Consider the following 12,136-nt stretch of genomic DNA (forward strand, 5'->3'; position numbering starts at 1 on the left):
AAAAGACTCAAATCATACAAGAGGCTCCAAGCAAAACACATATCATGTGGTGAATAAAAATATAGCATCAAGTAAAGTTACCGATGGACGAAGACAAAAGAGGGGATGCCTTCCGGGGCATCCCCAAGCTTAGGCTTTTGGTTGTCCCTGGATTTTGCCTTGGGGTGCCTTGGGCATCCCCAATCTTAGGCTCTTGCCACTCCATGTTCCATAATCCATCAAATCTTTACCCAAAAACTTGAAAACTTCACAACACAAAACTCAACAGAAAATCTCATGAGCTCCGTTAGTGAAATAAAACAAACCACCAATTTAAGGTACTGTAATGAAATCATTCTTTATTTATATTGGTGTTAAACCTACTGTATTCCAACTTCTCTATGTTTCATACCATCTGATACTAGCCATAGATTCATCAAATAAGCAAACAACACACGAAAAACAGAATATGTCAAAAACAGAACAGTCTGTAGTAATCTGCATCTAATCCAAACTTCTGGAACTCAGAAAAATCTACCAAAATAGGACGACCTAGATAATTTGTTTACTGATCTACTGCAATTGGAAACGGTATTTTATCACGTTCTGGTGATTTTTAACAATTGTTTTCGTGAGCAGAAAGTTTTTGACTTTTTCAGCAAGATCAAATAACTATCATCCAAGAAGATCCTATAGGTTTCACTTGGCACAAACACTAATTAAAACATAAAACCACATCTATCCAGAGGCTAGATGAAATATTTATTGAATAACAACAAGAAAAAATATTGGGTTATCTCCCAACAAGCGCTTTTCTTTAAAGCCTTTTAGCTATGCATTGATAATTTTAATGATGCTCACATGAAAGACAAGAATTGAAGAACAAAGAGAGCATCATAAAACATGTGACAAACACACTTAAGCTAATATAATTACTATGCATAGGTATTTTATTAGCAAGCAAATTATCAAGGCGAACAAAAACTAGCATATGCATGGAAGAAGAAAGGAACAATAGCAATCTCAACATAACGAGAGGTAATTTAGTAAGATAAACATTTCTACAACCATATTTTCCTCTCTCATAACAATTACATGTAGGATCATAGGAAAATTCAAAAAATAGCTATCACATAACATATTCTCAACCTTATCCACATGCATGCGAAGTTGACACTCTTCCAAAGTACTGGGATTATCATTAACTAAAGTCATGACCTCTCCAAACCCACTTTTATCAAAAATACCATAAGATTGAACATTCTCCAAATATGTGGGATCTAAAGTTGACACTCTTCCAAACCCACTTTCAATATTATTGCAAACACTATTATCAATCTCATATTCATCATGGGGCTTAAATAAATTTTCAAGATCATAAGAAGAATCACCCCAATCATGATCATTGCAACAAGTAGTAGACATAGCAAAATTAGCATCCCCAAGCTTAGGGTTTTGCATATCATTAACACAATTGACAGTAATAGAATTTATAATAACATCATTGCAATCATGCTTTTTATTCAAAGATCTATCATGAATCACTTCATAAAGCACTTCATGACAATTTTCAGATTCACGGATTTCAAGCAAAATTTCATAAAGATAATCTAGTGCACAAAACTCACTAGTAATTGGTTCATCATAATTGGATCTCTCAAAAAGATTAGCAAGCGGATGAGGATCCATAGATCTTAGGTTCTCTGTTTAGCAATAAATAAACAACTATTCCAACCAAACGAGCAAACGAGCCAAGTAATACATCAAAGCAAACGAAAAGACGAACAGAAGAAGGGTGAATAAAACGGCAAGGGTGAAGTGGGGGAGAGGAAAACGAGAGGCAAATGGAAAATAATGTAATGCGAGGGATAAGAGTTTGTGATGGGTACTTGGTATGTCTTGACTTGTGCGTAGACTCCACCGCAACGGCGCCAGAAATCCTTATTGCTACCTCTTGAGCACTGCGTTGGTTTTCCCTTGAAGAGGAAAGGGTGATGCAACAAAGTAGCGTAAGTATTTCCCTCGGTTTTTGAGAACCAAGGTATCAATCCAGTATGAGACCACACGCAAGTCCCTCGTTCCTACACAAACCAATAAGAACCTTGCAACCAACGCGATAAAGGGGTTGTCAATCCCTTCACGGCCACTTGCAAACGTTAGATCTGATAGAGATAATAAGATAAATATTTTTGGTATTTTTATGATATAGATTGAAAAGTAAAGATTGCGAAATAAACGGCGACAGAAATAGCTAGTTGATGGGAGATTAATATGATGGAAAATAGACCCGGGGGCCATAGGTTTCACTAGTGGCTTCTCTCAAGATAGCATAAATATTACGGTGGGTGAACAAATTACCGTCGAGCAATTGATAGAGTAGTGCATAGTTATGAGAATATCTAGGCATGATCATGTATATATGCATCACGTCCGCGACAAGTAGACCGAAATGATAATGCATCTACTACTATTACTCCACACATCGACCGCTATCTAGCATGCATCTAGAGTATTAAGTCATAAGAACAGAGTAATGCATTAGGCAACATGACATGATGTAGAGGGATAAACTCAAGAAATATGATATAAACCCCATCTTTTTATCCTCGATGGCAACAATACAATACGTGTCGTTTCCCTTTCTGTCACTGGGATCGAGCACCGCATGATTGAACCCAAAGCTAAGCACTTCTCACATTGCAAGAAAGATCAATCTAGTAGGCCAAACCAAACTGATAATTCGAAGAGACTTGCAAAGATAACCAATCATACATAAAAGAATTCAGAGGAGATTCAAATATTGTTCATAGATAATCTTGATCATAAACCCACAATTCATCGGATCTCGACAAACACACCGCAAAACGAGTTACATTGAATAGATCTCCAAGAAGATCGAGGAGAACTTTGTATTGAGATCCAAAGAGAGAAAAGAAGCCATCTAGCTAATAACTATGGACCCGAAGGCCTGAGGTAAACTACTCACACATCATCGGAGAGGCTATGGTGTTGATGTAGAAGCCCTCCGTGATCGATGCCCCCTCCGGCGGAGCGCCGGAAAAGGCCCCAAGATGGGATCTCATGGGTACAGAAGGTTGTGGCGGTGGAAATAGGGTTTCGTGGTGCTCCTGGATGTTTTCGGGGTATATGGATATATAGGAGGAAGAAGTAGGTCGGTGGAGCTGCGAGGGGCCCACGACGGTGGGGGGCGTGCCTCCCTGCCTCGTGGCCTCCTCGCTTCTTTCTTGACGTCCACTCCAAGTCCCCTGGATCTCGATTGTTCCAAAAATAACTCTCCCGAAGGTTTCATTCTGTTTGGACTCCGTTTGATATTCCTTTTCTACGAAACACTGAAATAGGCAAAAAAACAACAATTTGCACTGGGCCCTCGGTTAATAGGTTAGTCCCAAAAATGATATAAAAGTGCTTAGTAAAGCCCATTAAACATCCAAAACAGATAATATAATAGCATGGAACAATCAAAAATTATAGATACGTTGGAGACGTATCACGCCCCTGAGGAGGTCTTGTGTCGTCCGCCTCGCGAGGCTTGGCCCCTCGCGAGGGTCTTGAGTGTTTGCTGGTGAAGATGGGTCGTACGGGCCCGCTGGTGGAGCCTGATACGTTTCCAACGTATCTATAATTTTTGATTGTTCCATGCTATTATATTATCTGTTTTGGATGTTTATGGGCTTTATTAAACACTTTTATATTATTTTTGGGACTAACCTATTGACCCAGAGCCCAGTGCAAGTTCCTGTTTTTTCCCTTGTTTCAGTGTTTCGAAGAAAAGGAATATCAAACGGAGTCGAAAAGGAATGAAACCTTCTGGAGAAGTTATTTTTGGAAGGAAAGCTACCCGATAGACTTGGAGTGCACGTCAGGAAAGAAACGAGGGAGCCACGAGGCAGGGGGGCGCGCCCACCCCCCTGGGCGCGCCCTCCACCCTCATGGGCCCCTCGTGGCTCCCCTGACGTATTTCTTCCGCCTATATATATATCCATATACCCTAAATCCTACAGGGAACAGAATAGATCGGGAGTTCCGCCGCCGCAAGCCTCTGTAGCCACCAAAACCCAATCGGGACCCTGTTCCGGCACCCTGCCGGAGGGGGGAACCCTCACCGGTGGCCATCTTCATCATCCCGGCTCTCTCCATGATGAGGAGGGAGTAGTTCACCCTCGGGGCTGAGGGTATGTACCAGTAGCTATGTGTTTGATCTCTCTCTCTCGTGTTCTTGATTTGGCACGATCTTGATGTATCGCGAGCTTTGCTATTATAGTTGGATCTTATGTTTCTTCTCCCCCTCTACTCTTTGTTAATGGATTGAGTTTTCCCTTTGAAGTTAGCTTATCGGATTGAGTCTTTAATGATTTGAGAACACTTGATGTATGTCTTGCCGTGCGTATCTGTGGTGACAATGGGATATCACGTGATTCACTTGATGTATGTTTTGGTGATCAACTTGCGGGTTCCGCCCATGAACCTATGCATAGGGGTTGGCACACGTTTTTGTCTTGATTCTCCGATAGAAACTTTGGGGCACTCTTTGAGGTTCTATGTGTTGGTTAAATAGATGAATCTGAGATTGTGTGATGCATATCGTATAATCATACCCACGGATACTTGAGGTGACATTGGAGTATCTAGGTGACATTAGGGTTTTGGTTGATTTGTGTCTTAAGGTGTTATTCTTGTACGAACTCTAGGGCTGTTTGTGAAACTTATAGGAATAGCCCAACGGATTGATTGGAAAGAATAACTTTGAGGTGGTTTCGTACCCTACCATAATCTCTTCGTTTGTTCTCCACTATTGGTGACTTTGGAGTGACTCTTTGTTGCATGTTGAGGGATATTTATATGATCCAATTATGTTATTATTGTTGAGAGAACTTGCACTAGTGAAAGTATGAACCCTAGGCCTTGTTTCAATGCATTGCAATATCGTTTGTGCTCACTTTTATCATTAGTTACCTTGTTGTTTTTATATTTTCTGATTACAAAAACCTATATCTACTATCCATATTGCACTTGTATCACCATATCTTGCCAAACTAGTGCACCTATACAATTTACCATTGTATTGGGTGTGTTGGGGACACAAGAGACTCTTTGTTATTTGGTTGCAGGGTTGTTTGAGAGAGACCATCTTCATCCTACGCCTCCCACGGATTGATAAACCTTAGGTCATCCACTTGAGGGAAACTTGCTATTGTCCTACAAACCTCTGCACTTGGAGGCCCAACAACGTCTACAAGAAGAAGGTTGTGTAGTAGACATCAGAGCCACACCGTGGGCCGCGGACAGGCAAGTCTGGGGACCCCCATTCCCAGAATGCCAATAGTAGCCCCCGGGCCCAAGGCGCGCTCGGACTTGGCTTCGAGGCGAAGCCAGGGGCAAGTGCGGAGCGCCGCAGGCCCCAATAGCCTGCGGCCTTGGTCGACGCGTGGAGATTGATTGGACGTGGGCGTCTTCACTTCCCCACGCTGCCTCGGCAACTGCCAAACTTGACGAGTCCCTGCCGCATGCAAGGAAAAACCATCATCACCTGTGATCGTGGGGGTCACTGGTTGGCCTTCTCCTGCTATAAATGGGGAGGGGGCGGAGCCCCCGTCGCCCATCTCTTCCTGCTCCGCTCGTTTCTTCTCCCCTGCTTCTTTGCCAGTAGTGACACGCATGGCGCCAATTCGAAGGTTCTCGGCCGCGGAGAAGGGAAAAACCCCCCGCGATGAGCCCGGGCCACTTCCGCCGAAGAAGTGGTTGGCCCCCCACCGTGACGTAGTCGTGAGGCCGGAGGTGTCGAGGCCTTGGTGCGAGCGGCCACCCCCGGGGTATCTGCTGCCTCTGTATGCCCAAGCCGAGGGCTCCGGGGGAAGAGACGGCGAGCGGCGCCGCCCTCGGCGTGGCCGCGGTCGCCGCGCCGTGGCGACGCACGTTGTCGCCCCAGGAGCCCACATCGCGGACTCTTCGGACGAACTCGTGATGTGGGTGGTGATGCCCCGCGCACTTGGATTCGCTTCCCGCGGTTCTTCTCCGCCGGGATGTCGCCGAGGGGACCCCTCGAGTTGTGGCTTCAACACACCAACTGTGATGCCCCGGGGACCGGAGCGGAGATTGAAGTCGTCTCCCCAGGCAAGATCTTCATGACCCGCGGCTGGGGCGAGGTGGCTCGAGTTTGCTGCTCAGAAGGCGCTCTCGCTATCCATTTCGAGTATGATGGCGCTTCCACCATGTTCTTCAAGGTTTTCGACGAGGAAGGCCGCTGCCTGGAGTACTGTCCAGGAGGAGGTCGTCAGGGTGGTGAACCAACCAGCGCTGAACCCTGCTCTTGGTCCTACCAGTAGCTCCTCCAGCAGCAGCAGCGACGCTTGGGAGTCCAGTGACTCTCCCGAGCCCTATGAGACCCCGGAGATGAGCGACAATAGCTACGTGCCCCCGAGTTCTCGCCGCGCTCAGAGCAAGGCCGCAGCGTCCGGTCGCCGCCGTCGCTGATATTGATAGGGTTGGTGCCGGCCTCTCGAGGCCCACTGTTGATGATGGCGTCGGCCGCGCCGGCACGCACAGATAGGACCCCTAGAAACTCCCTTCTTTCGTTCCCTGTGAGGAATCGAGACGAACCCCGTGGGGCGTGTAAAAGGTCTGTAGTGTCTTTTGTTGATATTGCCCTTATTATGAAAATTTGTGGTTGCATGTCCTGTTTCGGCTTAGTCTCCCCTTTCCAACCCCGCGGCAGCTTGGTGCTCTATGCCGACAGGTCCCGGTCCCCAGGCAGGCTGCAGCCGTCGCTAGTATGCCAGGTCGCGATGCCGTGGTCAAGGCCAGGAGGTGAGCGGCCCGAGGTCCAGTAAGAGCTCCTGAGGCGCGATGCTCAAGAGGTCCCCTTTAGCGCGCAAGCGGCCACCGGGAGGTAAGAAAGGGAGGCGACGTTCCCGCAACAGGGTTGCAGCAAGTGAGAATCCCTATGTCGTAGCGACTGGTTGACCCGGGCGCGAAACTTATCTTGGCAGTCCGGAGTCAGTTCCTTGTGATGCGCTAGACTCGTGCGTCGGCGGTCATAGCGCAGCCAGGTTAGGCCCGTGCGAGCCTTCCCCTCTTCTCCACGCTCTTCTATGTGCTCTACGTCATCAGGTCCCGGCCCTCGAGCGAGCTCAGCCGCCGCTGGTATGCCAGGTCACGATGCCGTGGTCAAGGCCAGGGGGTGAGGGCTAGAGAGCCAGTAAGAGCTCCTGAGTCGCGATGCTCAGGAGCCCCCCTTTTAACGCGCAAGCAAATTGCATGGGAGAAGAGGGAGCCCGCGGTACCGCCCGCTGTTATCCTCGAGAGGTTCCTGCAGGTTAGCACGAGGAGGGACACAGATTGCCCCTATGATTGCCGGTCCGCCGCTGGCTGCTCCGCAAGAAGGTGAAGGCAATGAGGGCCTGGTGAGGTGACATGCGCTGGGCGTGCCGTGAGTCAGAGCTTGACCGCTCAGATTTGTCGACGTTGCAGAGACAGACCCGAGCACAAGCGTTGTGCTAGCATGAGCAGCTCCGGTAGTGGGCGATGATCAAGCAGGTGATACGATAGATAAATTGTGCATGGAAAACGAACTAGCTTAGGTAAATGCAGGAACGATACATGCCATTGAGTCAGACCCGAGCGGCTTGGGGATGATGCAGCCCGAGGGGCGCCCCCAGCAGAGTAAGCTAAAGACATAAAAAAGGATACATGCCGCAGGGACGGACGCACGCGGCCTGGGAGTGATGCGGCCCAGAGGGCGCTCCCAGCCAAATAAACTTGGAAAATGTCACCTGGTTCCGTTGTCGAAGGGGTGTTGGGGTAGCTGAAGACACGTGGCGGTGGGGTTGCTCCTCATGAGCCACCGGGACCCTGAGCCTCGGGAGGCTCTGGGGGTCTAGACGATTCCTTGAGGACCGTCTCCATCTCCTCCAGGACTGCGTGATGCCTGGCCTCCTGAGCCGCCAAGACGCTCCGCGGGTTGCGCTGATAGGTGGCCACCATGCTCGGCAGGCTGAATGGCATGCAAACATAGCTATGAGGTGGGCCCTGGCAATGTCCCACGCGCGAAGGCCAGAAGAGCTCCTAAGATGCGGCCTTGTTGAGCCCTGGGATGTCGATGCAGATGCGCAGCCCGCCATCCTCGCCTGGATGGGGAGCCGCGCCCGGTGAGAGGCGATCGCCGCGCATGGCCCTTGCTTCTTGAAGCTCTTGGGTAGTCTGCGTGATGAACTCCTAAGCACCAGGCGCTCCTCGCCCGGTGCCCTCCTGAGGGAAACGTGCCGCAAAGCACGCCTCCATGTGGTGCCCGAGCGCCTCCCTCGTGATGTTGGCTAGGTCTGAAGCCCTCCAGAAGAGAACCCCCGAGCCCTGCCCAAGGAGGGCGCCGGGCGCGTCTTCCTATGCACGGGAAGGAGGCACCCCATCTGAGGGCGCAGGTCTTGAGGTGGTGCTGCTGGTGATGCCGCTCTCCTGAGGCCCTATACGGAGCAGCTGCTTCTTCTTGGGGATGGCCTTAGGAGGGTACATGATTCCTTCATTGTCGGGGTCTTCGATTGCTGCGGCTTGGAAGGCGCGCTCGAGTGAGCACACCGCATCTCTCTCCTCACAGGTGACTATGATGACACCACTAGTCCCTGGCATCTTAAGAACGTTGTAGCCATGGTGGGTCTCCGCCATGAACTTAGCCAACGCTGGGTACCCGAGGATTGCGTTGTATGGCAGACGAATGTGGGCGACGTCGAAGTCGATGAGCTCGGTGTGGTAGTTGTCGCACCCACCGAAGGTGACAGGGAGGCGGACCTGCCCGATTGGGGTGGTGGAACCATAGGTCACTCCTGAGAAGGGCTTGGTCGGTTGCAGCTGATCATAGGGTACTTGAAGGCGATCGAACGTGTCGACGGACAGGACGTTAAGCCCCGCACCACCATCGATGAGGGTCTTGGTGACTTGGACGTTGCTGATGACGGGTGAGCAGAGCATGGGGAGAGCGCCAGCGGTGGCCGCGCACTTGAGCTGGGCCGCCGAGCTAAAAGTGATGGTGTACATGGACCACCTGAGCGGGCGTGTGGCCTCGAGCTTGGGAAGAGCCGCGTTCACCTCGCGAGCAAACTGCTTGAAGATGTGCTGGGAGGCTAGGGCTTGAGCTCCGCCCAAGATGCAGGCGATTGCGCGCTGCTCTTGGAAGCCCCTAGCCCCCTCGTCCTGATGGTGGTCGTCGTTCCTTCTTGGCGGTGGCGGCAGCAGAGGAAGGCCAGCGTTGCCCTGGGGCGGTCCTCACGAGGCTGATCCCTCCAGGTACCCTCACGAGGCTGGTCCTACCAACGATCCTCACGAGGCCGGTCGCGCCACTCCTGGCGAGGGCCGTGGTCGTCCAAGCGTCCTTCGCCGCATCCTCCTCCTCCTCGGCCGTAGCCCCGGTCGTTGCGCTCGAGGCATCGACCAAAGCGTCCATCTCGAATGGCCCTGAGCTCTTGACAGTCGTTAGTGTTGTGGCTGTGTACGTTGTGGAAGGCGCAGAACGGTCGTCTACTCTTGGATGACCCGGGATGGTCTCGGCCGCGCTCCGTATCAGGCTCCACCATGAGCACAGCCACTCCTTTGCGCTTCATGTCCTTGGCCTTGGCTTTCTTCTCTTCTGGGTCGGTAGCAGGGAGCTCGAGGAGGGAAAGGCGCCCTTCCTCAACTCTTGCGCACTTGGTCGCCAGGTTGAATAGCTCCAGAGCCGTGCATAGCTCCTCGTGGATGGCGAACTCCTCCTTCATCTTGACATCGCGGACGCCATCATAAAACGCCAAAATGATGGCCTCGTCCGTCACCTTGGGGATCTTAAGGCGGGCGCAGTTGAAGCGCTAGATGTACTTCTGGAGGGTTTCCCCTGGTTGCTTCTTGATGCGCCGCTGGTCGCCTGCGGCTGGTGGACGGTCGCGAGTGCCCTGGAAGTTGGCGACGAAGTGGTCGCGCATCTCGCCCCAGGAAGAGATCGAGCCCGGGGGCAGGTTCAGGAGCCACGAGCGAGCGCCGTCCTTGAGAGCCATGGGGAACCAGTTCACCATGACCTTTTCGTCGCCATTGGCCGCCTCGATGCTCAGCTCATAGAGCTGCAGGAACTCCGCAAGGTCAGGGGTGCCGTCGCAGCGAGGAGGCAGATCCGGCTTGAACTTGCCCGGCCAGACGACGCCGCGCAGCTCAGGAGTGAAGGCGCGGCAGCCGGCCGTGGCCACCGGGGCCCGTCGTGGAGGCAGTGCTTGATCTTGGCATCCCCGCGCCACCATGGCAAGTGGCGCGTGGCCCTGCCGCGGCAAGCGATCCTGATGTGGCGGTGCTGGAAGCGGTGGAGCGTTCCCTTGCTGCCAGGGAACTTCTTGCCGGCTTCCTTATTCGCGCGCGGGTGCCTGGCGCGACGGGTCGTGCCGCGGGGCCGCGCGTCTTGGCGCCAGGGCGCCGTCTTGAGGCAGAGGTGGCGGAGGTGCTCTATGGGCTACGTCGCCCACAGCTGGCGGAGGGCGAGGCAGTGAGAGGGTCGGTGCGGGGGAGCCCCCAGCGGCGCTGATGAGCTCAGCGATGCGATCAAACCAGTCCTTGTAGAGGTCGTCGACCGGGCGGTAGCGCAGGAGCTCGCGTGCCATGACCAGCACGGCATGCGCGTCTGTGGGAGCCGACAAGCATGAGACGACAAGCTGGCTAGGGTCAGCGACGGAGTGGCGGTGCGGCCATCCCGCCGCACGGGGGGGGGGGGGGGTGCAGAGAGGACGCTTGCTGCTCGTTTCCCGCCGGACCGGTGGCGGTGTTGGCGGCGGGTGACGGAGAATGACGGGGAGGCCCGCCGACAGGGGTTGTCTGAGCGACACGGGTGGAGAGAGCGGCCCGGCGCTCAGCGCGGGCCCGGCGAGCGTCGGCCATGAACTTGGTGGAGTGGCGAAACGCAGATCGATGAGAGGAAAGCTTCAGCGCACCCCTACCTGGCGCGCCAGATCTCGGATCATGGGTTCCGGCAAAACCCTCAAGGTTCGAACACTGGGGTGCGCACGAAGATCTCTCCTCCCCCTAAGCTCTCACACTCCACGATCTCACGGCCTAGCTCGACGAACCCAAAGAACAAAGGGACACAAGATTTATACTGGTTCGGGCCACCATTGTGGTGTAATACCCTACTCTAGTGTGGTGTGGTGGATTGCCTCTTGGGCTAAGGATGAAAAGATACAAGGGAAGAACAGCCTTGCGAGGAGAGGTGTTCTTGTGCTTGGTGAGCTGGTGTGGGTGAGGATGGAATGGATCCAATCCCAGATGAGTTCCAGCTCCTCCCTCGTGCCTCTTTCATGCCTCTTCATGCCTCTTCATTCTCTTTCTCCCTCGGTGGTGGCTAGTGCTATTTATAGAGGCCTTGGTCCTCTTCCCAAATATTGAGCGGGAAGGGATGCCACAACGGCCAGTTTAAAGGGGGACAGCTAGTACAAGCTATCCTGACTAAAGGTGGTCTTCAGCTGCTAAAGGCTCTGGTGGTGACGCCGTCTTGGGCTCCACGGTGACCTCCGTCCTGCCGTCCTGCTGGTCTTGTTCTTGTTGCACCGATATGGAAACCTTTTCCTGATGCCTCGGGACTCCTCACCTGCGCTTGCCTCTTTAGCACCAAAGAGGAAACGAGGACACTGTGCACGCTGGCGCCCGCCTGGCCTTGATCGTCATGGCTTACGTCATGGGAACCTCACGAGCTTCCCCTTGCCTTGATCTCTCTGCCCCTCACGAGCCGGCCTGGTGAGGCCGCCCCTGAGGAGGTGTTGTGTCGTCCGCCTTGCGAGGCTTGGCCCCTCACGAGGTTTTTGAGTGTTTGCTGGTGCAGATGGGCCGTACAGGACCGCTAGTGGAGCCACGCCGTGGGCCGCAGGCAGGCAAGTCTGGGGACCCCTGTTCCCAGAACGCCGACAGTTTCCGATCGCAAGTACATCCCACACAGTCAGTCCCCGCTAAATGTTTTCGATTGTATGTACATCCCACATAGTCACTCCAAGGAAAACGTTTCCGTTCACAGGTACATCACACACAATTTTTCCTGTTAAATCGTTTGTGATAGCGTTGCCATTGCACACGATATTAATAATTTTATTATTTGCGTTGTTGAATGCATCACACACGGTGCATAGAAGAAATTGTGTGGCAAAGG

Source organism: Triticum aestivum, chromosome 3D (assembly GCF_018294505.1).
Source record: "Triticum aestivum cultivar Chinese Spring chromosome 3D, IWGSC CS RefSeq v2.1, whole genome shotgun sequence".
NCBI lineage: Eukaryota > Viridiplantae > Streptophyta > Magnoliopsida > Poales > Poaceae > Triticum > Triticum aestivum.